The sequence below is a fragment of the Tympanuchus pallidicinctus genome, unplaced genomic scaffold (genome assembly GCF_026119805.1).
Source record: "Tympanuchus pallidicinctus isolate F22 unplaced genomic scaffold, pur_lepc_1.0 scaffold10, whole genome shotgun sequence".
NCBI lineage: Eukaryota > Metazoa > Chordata > Aves > Galliformes > Phasianidae > Tympanuchus > Tympanuchus pallidicinctus.
The window spans coordinates 5,668,755-5,681,731 of record NW_026294619.1 but is presented as its reverse complement, the minus strand read 5'-3'; the positions used below and the strand labels follow the sequence as shown (position 1 = coordinate 5,681,731).

General features: G+C 40.4%; 1 protein-coding gene across 2 annotated transcripts in view; it reads left to right on the top strand.

Annotated features, from left to right (window-relative positions):
• COL8A1 (collagen type VIII alpha 1 chain) overlaps positions 1-12,977 on the top strand; it is an 86,103-nt gene that overhangs the window by 42,160 nt on the left and 30,966 nt on the right. The window lies entirely within an intron of this gene.

The following is a 12,977-nucleotide window of genomic DNA, read 5'->3' as shown; positions in this document are numbered from 1 at the left end:
TTCGAACTGCACAAGCATTTCTGCTGAGAAAGCAGCAGCTGCCTCAGAGCCATTAACAATGAGGTCTGCTTTGAAGAGATGGAGCAAATTTATTTGCTCTGCAACAGAGTAAACCTTTAGTTCTGATTTTTTTGAAACATTCTTTCAATAGTTTAGCCTGGGTTTTGAGCAACCTTTTCAGAATTAAGCACCCTACCAGACTGCTGCCAACAAAGGTTGGTTCATTCCTCAGTAAAGTGGAAGTTTTGTTATTTAAATAAAGTAGCTACTGTAGTAGATTTGCAGATATGTTAAGAGTATTACAGGATCTAGAGGAGTAGATTTAGGAAGAAAATACTATAAAGCAGGAAAAAATTAAACAGTGTACTTATTGAAACTTAAAAGACATTATGACATGTGACATGATTGCATCAGATAATGAGCAGGTGGAACTGTGCTACCTGTATGTGTAATGCAATGAGTGTCACAAAGTGAAATTATGGTTATGCTTTTCCTTTACAATACAGTCACCTTTTAAAACCTATGCAGCACCATCCATTACATTAGCGGAAGAGTAATGAAGATACTGGGTCCTTCCATCCCTTTTTATGAATTGCAAACCACCATACTGTGTTTTTCTATGCACAGGCAGATTGTCCACCACCTTTTTTCATCAGCACCTGAAGCTGAAGTAGTGCATGCACACGCCAAACATTCACAGTGACAGGATGGTAGCTTCTGGTAATCGTAATGAGATCAGTCAGAATGATGCAGAAAGATCACTTGACACACAGCCTCTCTAAATGAAATATCTGCAAACTATCGCTGCAAATCACCAAACTGCAGTTGTATATGGAGACTGAACAGCCATCATAAGTGCCCCTAAATATCCAGGGCCTGCTTACTCCTGTGCAATACTAATCACATGAGGTCTACGTGCAGGGAGTTTCAGGACTCTCTCACTTGAACCTTTCAGGCTTGTATTCTTAAGGGCAGACCATTATGTTTTGCCAGGATAAAAGTTACACCACACCAAGGTAACCAGAGAGTCACGTACAGGCAGCAAGAGGTAGCAACAGGTCGGTAGTGCTTTCACAATGATTTTCTTGTCTGAGGTTCATAGTATGTTAGGGGTGGATTAACCACCACTGCAGGTCAATGGCTCAATGTGAACTGTATGAAATAAGGTATCAGGATCTTGTCCAGGACTGGCATAAAAGCCTCATATGTCTGTAAGTGGAACTAGTGATATGTGCTCTGGAAGCACACCACCAGTATGAAGTTTTTCAACTAGTGAAAGTTCATCTGTCAGGCCTCTAAAGTAAGTACCCTGGAATTTTACTGGGAAAAAAATACTTTAACAGAAACATTCTTATATTCAAAAACCTGCTTGCAAATTTACTCCCTTTAGAGAATAAGCTGGGATATTTTAGCAGACTCAGCTGCAAATATTTTATTGGCAGGTGACTAAAAGCTTCAGTTTTTTGATAAAATTTCCCCCCCCCCCAAAAAAAAAAAACACCAAAAACAAAAAACCCAGATGCTTACAGGAGACTGACATTACAAGAGGAAGAAAGCAACACTGGGAAAAAATGCATAAGCAAAAAAGAGCCAGATCCCCTCAGAGCTTGCTTTGGGTAAATTATTAATGATTTCCATGGAAGCCCATCAATTTGCATGAATTTAAAGAATAATCAGGCAACTTGTTTTCTGTGTACAGTGAATGCATAGGAATCATTTTGCCTCCCCACATACTTGGAAAGTATCCTACTACAAGAAGTTACAAACCATCTAAGCACTGAAATGTGGGAAGAGATTAAACTCTGGAATCAATTAATTTGTACTCCAAGCTGTGATCAATCTTATTTTTTCTACGAGGTATTTATTATATCAGTTATATGCCTTCAGCATCTCAGCATTCCATTAGGTGTCCAGGGAGAGCTGCCTGTATTGAAAATTTTCATGAACTACCCAAAAGCTTTTAGATGCACTTAGAAATCATTAATCATTGTAGGGGAGTTTCTGGCCTGCTTTAAAGTCAATAGCAAAACTTCCCTTGACTTCAACAAGGATTGAATTTCACCTCATCCATGTGTCTAGCAGGTGCCATTGCTTTTAATGCCAATTACCATCGGGTGTCTTTGCTGGCAGTTCCAAATACACCACTTTCTTTATTATCCAGTATATTAGAAACTTGTTTTCTGCTGGCTCATGCGAAGCTTTCAGCTCAAGGTGGAGGTTGTGAGATCTGTCCAAATGAGGTTGTACACTGCTGGAATAAGTTCCTGGCTCCTTTCCAGGCTCTTGCTCTCTGTCCCTTAGTGGCCTTGGAGCTAACCGAGTAATAAATCAAAGCTGATTCATAATATATATGGCCCAAGGGTTGCAACAAAAACTTGATGAATCTACCAAAGCATCCTTCCAATTAGAACTATTTGTTATGCCACTGATCTTCTCATGTGGTGAACTGCTCGACGCTATTTTGCATGCAGTCACATGTTAGGCTGACTTTGCTTTATCTGAGCAAATCATCTAGGTATAGAATTAATAATGCTAACAAGCATTTTGGACTTCTAGTTCAACTTCCAACCCTAGAGCTGCAGATAACTACACATCAATTAATTTCTTCCAGCTTCCACTATGAGGTATTATTATTTAGCAGATGGAGAAACATTAGCAAAAAGCTGCTAAAAGGCTTGCCCAGCTGCTGATACAATATCTGTAGAAGGTGGATCCTTCCTGTAATTATTAGTTTCCATGTGTTATTAAGTTATTATCTCTATGTTTGCCCAATTTGCTCCTTATTTTTCAGTCTCGGAATAGGACGTACCTGAATTCTTAAGGCCATCCCATTTCACATCTCTGCTAGAGACATTTGTGTTCACTGAACTGGTGACCCATGCAAGAATTGATATATCTAAGTAATGAAGATTTCATCTTTGAGCACAGTTTCACCTGAGCACAGTGATCTAGCCTGTTCAGTTTGCCCTGTAAGGCCTTCCAATCCCCAGGCAGATCAATACTTCCTCCCAGCTTCATGTCATCTGCTAACTTACTTAGGGTGTGTTTAATCTCCTCATCCAGGTCATCAGTAAAGATATTAAACAGGAGAATGTAACGCCTAAATTATTTTCTACCATGTGTACCCTGTAAATTATCTATAGGTGATAGTAGAACCATTCTGGATGTAATATATATATAGATCACTTCAACTCTCAGGCCATCTTAAAGAAAGGTGGAATTTATCCTGAAAATAGTTTTATAACCAGTATAGCACATAATTTCAAGCGAATTCAGAATAAAATACCATGGATAAAAGAAAGCAGGGTTAACTGCTAGAATTGCTTTCCCATGTGCAAGCAAATTTGATTTTAGTCCTGACTGCAGTGCAAACTCCAGGGCACAGAAACTCTGTTGCCATATTTGGATAGGCCCAGTACAGGGAACATTTTGGACATAACCAGCTAATCTCACTCCAATGAAATTCTTACCGCCTCCAGAAAAGGCCAACATCAAACTCTCACGACATCGGAAGTGGATGTTGGTGGTATGGCAGTATAGATTGAACTTACATGTTGTTGCCATGTGACAGATGGCAGCAGATTGCAGTCTGACAAAACAATGTCAGACATGGGAGTGGGTATGAAGCAAAGGAGGGGGCCTGTATTCGTCCATGCAGAAGAACTGGCACCCACTGACATTTATCAACACTTGCTGGACATTTGTGGAGACCAAATAGTGGATGTAAGCATAGTGAGGTGGTGTGTGGTGCATTTCAGCAGTGGCAATGGCAACACGAACGACAAACCATGTTTTGGATGGCCATGCAGATTTTCAGGAGCATGGCATGCATGGTCTTCTTTATCACTGATAAAAACGCACAGCGAATGGTGGTGCCTATGTTGAAAATAGTGTTTGGTAGCTGAGACTTTGCTCTATCAAATAGCACTATTGTGCTCTTTGTGCCTGTTGTAGTTTCTGTGGAAATAAACAGGAGGCATTACTTTCAGAGCAACCTAAATACATTTATGAATATTTTAAATGAAATCAGTGACCTACCATGATTATCATCATTATGAACTGGTTCTCAATTAATTTGAAGTGATACATCTGATTTGTACTTGAGAAGATTATTTCTAGTGTGCTTGCCAGACTATTACTCAGATTTTGCAGTCTACCTGTTTTCAGGATCTATACTTTTCACACTCTACATATTTCCAGAAGCTTTAGGAATATGATTAGAAACATTCTTATCACCAAAACCATCTAAATCAAAAGAGATATTTTCACTTAGAATTAGCATTAATAAGTCCTTTTATTCTCTATAGAATGGTGTCAGGAATCCATCCATATCTGGACTACTGTTGCTTTTTAGAGCTGACTTGTTTCCAGAATATTTGCTTAGATGTATTTCCATAGAAATGTTCTTTTCTGTTCCTACACTATGTGTGGAAGTTCATCTAAGTCAAAGTACTCGTGTTTTGTGGTGCTTGTGCTGTCTCTTCTTGTGTAAATATTTGAGGAAATCCTTAAACACTTCCTTTAAAGTCATTAGTGAATGCCCTCATTTTTACCAGCCCACTGTATTAACTAAATTCATTCAATGGCCTTTGAAATGGTTATTTCAGTACTCAAGCATGATTTATCTGAGCACCATTTCTGACTTCGCGCACTTGACCTTGTAAGTGCTGTGTCATTAAAGCCTTGAATTTGCATTGCATAGCAGCTTGGAGTCTGGTACAGCCTCACCTAGAAATACCACCTCTATAAACACATGATGAAATTTTGAAAGAGACATTCCAGGCATAGTAGAAACACAGCGTGTACTGTAAATTTTAATTACCTAATGACAATCTGAAGATAAAAACTATTTCTGCGCTTGAAAAAATGCAGACCATGCTTTTTGGCACTGGGGAGGCAAGGGGCCAGGGGACATGAGATCTGGCTGGGATGGCAGAACACACCTGAGGTAGAACACAGTTCAGGAGGTGGGTTCTGTGGCAGATTCCTCATGAACAAGCAATGTTTGTGCTGCTGGTTCTGGATGAAGCTTCATATTGCCACAGAAAGGTGGCTGACCCACTGACACAGGCAGAGAATGCCTCTCACCTGCCCTATGTCTTTAACACTCCCCCAGATCAACACTGGACAGAGGATTTGGCATGTCTGTTCTTCAGGTATCAGCAAACAGAGCAGGGGCTCTTCCTTAACTCACAAGGTACTGTGAAGATAAGTATCTGAATATTTAGGTACTACTGTGATAGTGACCAAATAAGCCACTGGTATGAGCTTATTCTGTACTATATTAGCACAGAGAAGAATTCTCCTGCTTGCCAGTAATGGGAAACTCCTAAAATCTGGCCTTAAAAGGAGTGGACAACAAACAGCACAAATCCCTCCGGGGGATGAAAGGAACATCATACGTTGCAGTTTGCAAAGGCATTTTACTTACAAGGGTGGCATTTTGAACATATTCTCAGCACATTTTCCTCTGAGAGCCTGAAAGCATTTCACTTTATGATGAAACACACAATTTCTACTTTTTTATTAATAACAGTAATACATTTCATTTTTTCATCCCAACCTGAGTAGAAAATACATGTCTGTTTGAGAAATGCTTTATTGTTTTGATTTTACTTGAGAGAAAGAATGATGATGAACAAAATAAAAATATGCCTTTCTGTAACAGATATTTTGTTCTCTGCTCAGTATGGGGACATTTCCACTAGCTTCAGGCCTTGATTCAGCAAAGGAACTAATCACACACATAACACAATGTACATGAGCAATCCAGTTTAGTTACTCTCAAAAGTAATGAGATGCATGTTTTGCTTCTTTATCAAATCAGTTCTCTTGAGAGTTGAAACAGAAAACATCTCCTTTATGATGTGATATCCTATAAGGCTAGAATAGCAACTGTCTGGAAAGCTCATCTCCTTTAAGCCTTGCCGTGTTGTAGGACAAGGGAAAATGGTTTCAAACTAAAAGAATGGAGATTCAGACCGAAAATAAGGAAAATGTTTTCTACACTAAGTACTGGAAAAAGTTGCCCAAAGAGTTGGTGGATGCCCCATCCCAGGAAACATTTACGGTCAGGCTGGATGGGGCTCTGGGCACCTGGCTGAGCTGTTGCTGTCCTGTTCATTGCAAGGGGGTTGGACTGGATGGCCTTTAAGGGTCCCTTCCAACTCAAACAATTCAATGATTCTATGATTCCATAACTGTTCACTAAAGGTAAATATGCAGTGTCCAATATTCATTTATCTGGATATCAGCAATGGAAGACAGACTTTTTTTTTTCCCTGCCCATACAGAGCTCTGATATTTCATAGTGATTATATTTAAAATATTTGGGAGAATTCTTCCAAATATATTACTTGTAAGTTAGCATAGTTGGTTGAGCAGCAGCTCAACCTTTTATGGTAAATTACATGAAAGGATGTGGTGTGAATCAGAGGGTTCTGCCAAACAAATAAATGTAGGAACAAGAACTGGCTAGTGCTGTCAGGGCAAGGAGAACTACCTATTGCTGTGGTGAATAAAGCACATTGGTCATTGCACTCCATAGTAGCAAATTATGTGTTCCGACTTTTATTATATTATATCAAAAATATGTGTTTTGCTTCATTTTTTCTTATTACGTGAGACTAAGCTGATAAAAATTCCAGGATGAATAAAGAATTGGTTTGTTAAGATTGGCAGCCGCAAGGAACTGGAAAGTTTACTTTTCTGATTTTTTATGTTATTTTTTATTTTTTAAAGAGGCACACATAAATAACCTGACTAAAATTACACAGTGCCCTTTATACCTTTTGTTTCCTTCTACAGGTGACTCTCCCAGAAGAGCTAGTCTCGGCTGGCAGTAGCAAATCTTTGCATGTATTGTTAAAAATCAGGAAAAAAAAATCAAGAAAGAAATTCAGTAGTCTTAACAGACTAGATTTCATCATAAATTTGAAATTCTGTCCAAGATCATGGTGTAGAAACATACCAGAGAGAAACACACAGTGATACTTAATTCTGTCCTGGAGGCCTGGCAAAATTTCAGTCTGGGCCAATAATATCTCTCTATAATCTCCCTGGCACTTCCCACCTACTCTATTATAGCAGTTCAGCATGCTCATACAAACCCTTTCTTGGGAGGCAGTTTTGTAGGAATTACTTTGGCTGAAAAGCCTGAGAAACTTTTCACTGTTACAAACCACTGTTAACCAAAAGCACGTCTTGTGATACTCCCAAAAGCAGTAAAGAAATCACCTGCCATAACCCAGTATCCACCTTTACCTCAATGCAAGTAGCTCATTCTGCCTGGCAAGCAGAAACACTAGTTTTTCACAGACTAAACAAAGTGCAACATCTATACCTATTTGTATGCTAGCTGTAAACGCACCCAAATAGCTTCTAATAGTTTATTCACAAAGAATCAAGTTACTGACATTGAACAATAGAAACGCATTCCATATCAGAACAAATCTGAAGTAGTGCGTTAATTAACAATGTAGAAAAATTCCTTAGACAAATTAAAGTTGGAGAAAACGGAGACTGTGATTTCATTGGCTTAAGATAGTACTTCTATAGCTAGACATTCAAAGCACTGCGCTGTTTCCTAATTATACAGCCATGTATTTCTTCCAGTAGAGTCCGCAGGAATTGTCTGGGTAAGACCACCCATTTAGTTCTTAAATTCTAATCCTTAATCTTTCATGTTGATTTTCCACAAACAGTTTCCATACTTAAGTTCTCCCACACAGCAGGAGAAAGCAGCAAGAAAGTGGCCCGACCCAGCCCAGGTATGCACCGTGAGCAGCTCCTTGTGTTATCTCACAGAGGGCAGACAGAGCTGGGCAGCAGTGGATAGGAGCAGGGCCCCAAAGCAGCTGGAAGAGCAAACAAGCAGCACAAACAGAACTAGCACTCACCTACCGCAGCCACTTTCAGGACAAGAAACACAGCTTGGCTCCAGTCTTACAGAGTAATTGTAACTGTACAAAGCATACAGCACATAAACAGTGGCACCGAAGCTGTCACGGCCAGAGAAATACATGCTACAATTAACGTGTTTAGATCCCCCCATGCCAAAGTATTTTTCTGGTCTGGGGCCAGGCAGTTCAAAACTTCTGTCATTTTCTACCTGAAGTCCTTGCTGTGCACCTCAGGGAGGTGTCTTGGCAGAGGAAATTGCAAGTAACAGGTCCTTCCTAAGGCTGGATGGAGCTAAGAGTCCACTCAGAACAGGAAATACTCATCCGAAAGAGTGATCAGGAGCTGGAATGGGCTGCCCAGGGAGGTGGTGGAGTCACCAACCCTGGAAGCATTCAAGAAATGTTCAGATGTTGCACTGAGGGACATGGTTTAGTGGGAAATATTGGTGGTATGTGGATGAACTGGAAGATCCTAGAGGTCTTTTCCAACCTTGGTGCTTCTATGATTCTATTCTATGATTCTATGAACACCAGCATCCTGCTGCCCTCAGCTCCCCATGAGTACCAGGTCAGAAAAAGGGAATGAGTGAGGAAGAGCTTCCTCATGTTTTACGAACAGAAGACTTGGTTCACCTACTGATGACTCAAATTTCAGATGGTATCATCTGATCACATCAAATGTGGTGATCCATGTTTCTTCTGAAGTCTAATAGCAAGTGGAAACTACTGAGAATGTACCTGTCTACCATCTTTTAAATAGGAAGCGAGATCATATGAGATCATGCCCCATAGCCAGCCTAAATCAGCCACATGCATTGTAGTAGGAAAGTAGTGGAAAAAGGCAATTAGAACAATGCTTTTCCAAGAACAGAACAGCCAAGATTCTTCTAGCATCACAGAAGTCTGATAGACCCAACAGGAGTTAGGATGACAAAAGTGATTACAGAGAGCAGATGCCATGACATTCCCCTTCTTGTTTTTATAATCAGTCACGGGTAGAAATTTGGCACATCATTTCTGAAGCAATCGTGACAAACACGATATTTTTTCTAAGCTGGAGAAATATAAAAATATTTTTACCTCAATGTTGCTTAAAATCTTGGTTTTGATTCAAGCATCTCAAAATATTGAGAATAATTGCAACATTGTGTGCCGCCAGCATCTGCAGTACAAAACTCTTTGTGTTTTTCTCACACTTCATGTGAAAGAAGAACATTTTGCACCTCAGTAGATGGCTGTGGTTTTGGATCACAAAGCACCAAAGGTTTTGATCTGTCCTGATTCCTACCCTCGTGTCTCATTTTTCTCGAGGCTTAGAACAAAATATTAATGTGACTCATCTGTCATACGTAATTCTCATATCCTCAACTGTATTTTAGTTTGTGTCTAGAGAAAAGCTGTGGTTTTGTAGAAGTGTTTGTGTACTTTGAATAAGGGAGGATGGGAATCAAAGGTGTTTTATACAAAACAAAACAAAAAAGAACTATGGCCACAGAAAACAGTAAATTATAAATAAAAGCAACTTTCATGCACTGTAATTAAACATAATAAATACTTTAAAACGCACTATTTCAATTTAGTACTTCCCAGCTTTAAAAATCACAGCTGTCAGTTCCTGGAACACTGGAAAAGGAAACGATAAATGACAAAACAATATACATTTAGACTTTGTGGACTGGCATGTCCAAAGTGAGTCCCAAATGTGATACTGAAACATTTACAACAACACTAATTATGCCTGGAAAGCTGCTATTTGAAATTGCAAATGTCAGTTCCAGGATGTCAACATTTTCTGGTACTGTTTAGGAAATCCTGTGTAGTGTGCTACTTTCAAAAGACATAATTATGTGTGCACATTCCTGTGACTTTGCTCCAGACCCGGCTTTCTATTCCACGATAGTTCTCTCTCACAAAAATTTTAACAATTCAGTAGAAAATAGCCCAAACAATGAGTAGAGCAGCAATTCTGCTACAGAAGCATTTGCAGCAATTGACCAGATTCCTCTTTTCTCCACCAAACCAGGCTGAAATACTTTACTAAATAGATCCATCTCATTGCAAACCTCATTCCACAAAAGTCATTTGCATTTGGGCTGGATATTGAATCAGAGCAACTCAGGTCTACGCTTAAAATAGAGTTTGTATTTATATAACTGAACTAGGGGTCATGCTGTTTTTGTGTTAAAGAGATTACAGTGATTTTCTACATTTCTACTGTTGCCTTTCTGCACTTGCATTGAAAATACAAGTTTTTCACACCTGGCTAAGACCCGCAGCCAACAAAGTGGGAGAGAGAGGAGAATGCATGCTGCCTCCTATAAAGATTTTGTACACAGAAAACAAATCCTCCACTCTCCTTTCAGCTACAGATTAGCACTAAAGGGTTCTTAGCAGAGAAATGAAATGCAACTGTACCAATCAGGAAATCTAATGCTTAACTTTCCTCTTAGGAATGATTTCCCTCATTCTTTTCATATTCTTTCTCCCCTTGCTGCTCCAGGAAGTCTTAACAGGCCCTCTTTTCTCCAAAACAAAAATGACTGTCCCGTGTTGCTTTGCTCTTTCCAACACTGATGCTTTCCACTTGTAACAACTCCATGCAGCCTTGTATATATGAGGATTTCCACATTACCCAATAACACAGGAGAGACAGGGCATGCAGTAGACCTTTCACGAGATTAATTATCTCATGAAAAAATAGTCATTGCATCATCATAAGCTTTCAGTTCTGAAAGTTAAGTGAGAGAATGCACATATAGCCATCAGTCTCAGGACATGAAGAGCTGGATAATAATAATACTGGAAAGATTCATAGAGAACAACACCTCAAAGCAGCCAGAAGTTTATCTCCTGAAAATTATCAGGAGCCAAAATCTGGTTTTTTGTTACGCAAAACCCAACTGGGTTGGGTTACACACAGGCCAGGAATGTCCTTGGAGCATACAGGAAGGCAAGGGCAGCAGTGGTGGCATGGAATGAGGAAAGGCCCTTGAGAAGGAAAAGGTGGGGACATCAGTGATGTTAAAGGAACTTTGTGAGGACCAAGGGTGACACTGCGTGAGGAAGTTACGAGAGGATGGGACACTTTTTCTGCTCCCAGAGTTGGATTTTATCCTGGGGACCACTTCTTCCATCTCTTCCTGAATGGGATGCAGAGACTCTCTGCTCCCTTCTGCTCTCTCCACCATCACCACCTATGCATTTTTCTGTAGCTTCTTGATTGTCAAGGAGGGGTTGGTACAGGTTTGCAGGAGCAGGAATTAGGATAGCAGCAAGGCAGAAAGCCAGGGAAATCCTGCTTCTCCTGAAGGCAGAAAGGGCAGATGTGACTGCTACTGTACTGGGACCCGCTGGTACATGCTGGCACTCCTTCAGCCGCCCTCTAATCCCACAAAGGCAGTAACAGCAACATGGATGGTACAAACTGCAAGCAGGAATGAGCTGCTCGGCTGAAATGCCTAATCCCTCTCTCCTCAGGCACAGGCAAAATAACTTGCCATTCCCTCCAGTCTGGCAGCTCTCCACTTTGTTAACTATTAAAAGCTACCTCCGAATTCATGACTTTCCTTCATCCATGCAAGAAGCTGAGCCAGAGCCCAAACCTAAACACCTGCAAGCTGTGGAAAAGTTTGTGTCCAGAGCCAAACTTTGGAGCCGAGGGCCATCTCTGTAGGTGATGAATGGGTATAGATGTTGTCTGAGTTACTGAATCATTGCTTAAAGGAAAAGGCCTGTTTGGCCAGATAGACAATTAAAAGCCACTGTTCATTAAACTAGGAAGCAAGTGGCAATGAAACTGGCCATTTCTACTCTCCAGGCTGTAGAATCCTCTCAGGAAAGATGCCAGATGCACATTTCTTCCTCCAGCTCAAAGGGACAGGAATAAATCTGAGGTAAAACAGTCAAACTACCTGCAGGTTTCCTTTGTAAATTCAGTATTGCTTCTTGACTGTCTTCCCTTTCCAGATGCTCTATTCTTCTAAGGTTAATGCATGTTGGTGACGGATGGGCCATCTGGGGCTCAGCTCCTGGAGCACACAAGGTCCTGGGGCAGGCAGCACTGTGGGAGTTCAGCTGAACAAAGGTTGAGAGCTTCTACTCTTGAGTTTTCATTTTGTCCTGGCTGATAAAATGCTTCAAGTAAATTGAGAGAGACATTTGGGTACATGGCTCTCTGGAGCTACTCTGTCTACTAAGGAAACCAGTGACTTTGGAGAGGCAAAACACAGGCCAGGAAGATCTTAGGCCAAATACTTAAAATTTCAACCACAAGGCCAATCAGTGTGTGAAAAGTACTACCCTGCTTATCAAAGAGCTGCTTTTCTTGTTGTCTGCATGTTAGTGCATGATGAACATTGAGCAGCAAATGGAGCGTGCTGTCAGCAGCACAGGGCAGGGGTACACGAACAGGCACTGGGCTCTCTCTTGTCCTGATCCAGCAAAGCACTTATGTATGTACTCAAACATAAGTAGCAGCACAACATCTCCAGAATTCATGGTTCAGACCAAATCGTGAACATCCAGGTGGCAGCTGAGTCCACCAAACCACTGTCTTCTCAGCCATGCCAATGGGATGTAGTTGGGTGAAGTGTGCATGATGTGGTAGTGGCTGTGTGAGAGGGATTAGCCTATAAAACAGATAGGTATAGTTCATTTTTATGTAGGATGCTAGTATTGCCTGCGGCTTCACTTGTTAACACCTTTACATTTCGAGTACAGTGATGCTTAGGAGTGTGTATGGCGGTCCCAAGCACTTCCTATCAGTCCAAGCCTCTCAGGGGCCAATGATTGCAAGACATTATTTGTACGTACATTTTTGTGGGGGAAATACATGTGGAGAAAGATGAGAATAAGTAAATGTTTTTCAGCAATCCTTCAAATGGATAATTTTGTACCTAATAATCTGAAATAGTTACACTCCAGAAGGGTGGAAACAAGACTCAAGGAACTTTTCCTGAAGTCCAGACCCAAGCTTTGATTTATTACAGAATTGCCAACAAGAATATCTGACTTTAGAATTTTCTTTCTATATTCAAATTGCTGTATCAGTTTTTGCAAGCACTTAAAAGGCTTCCT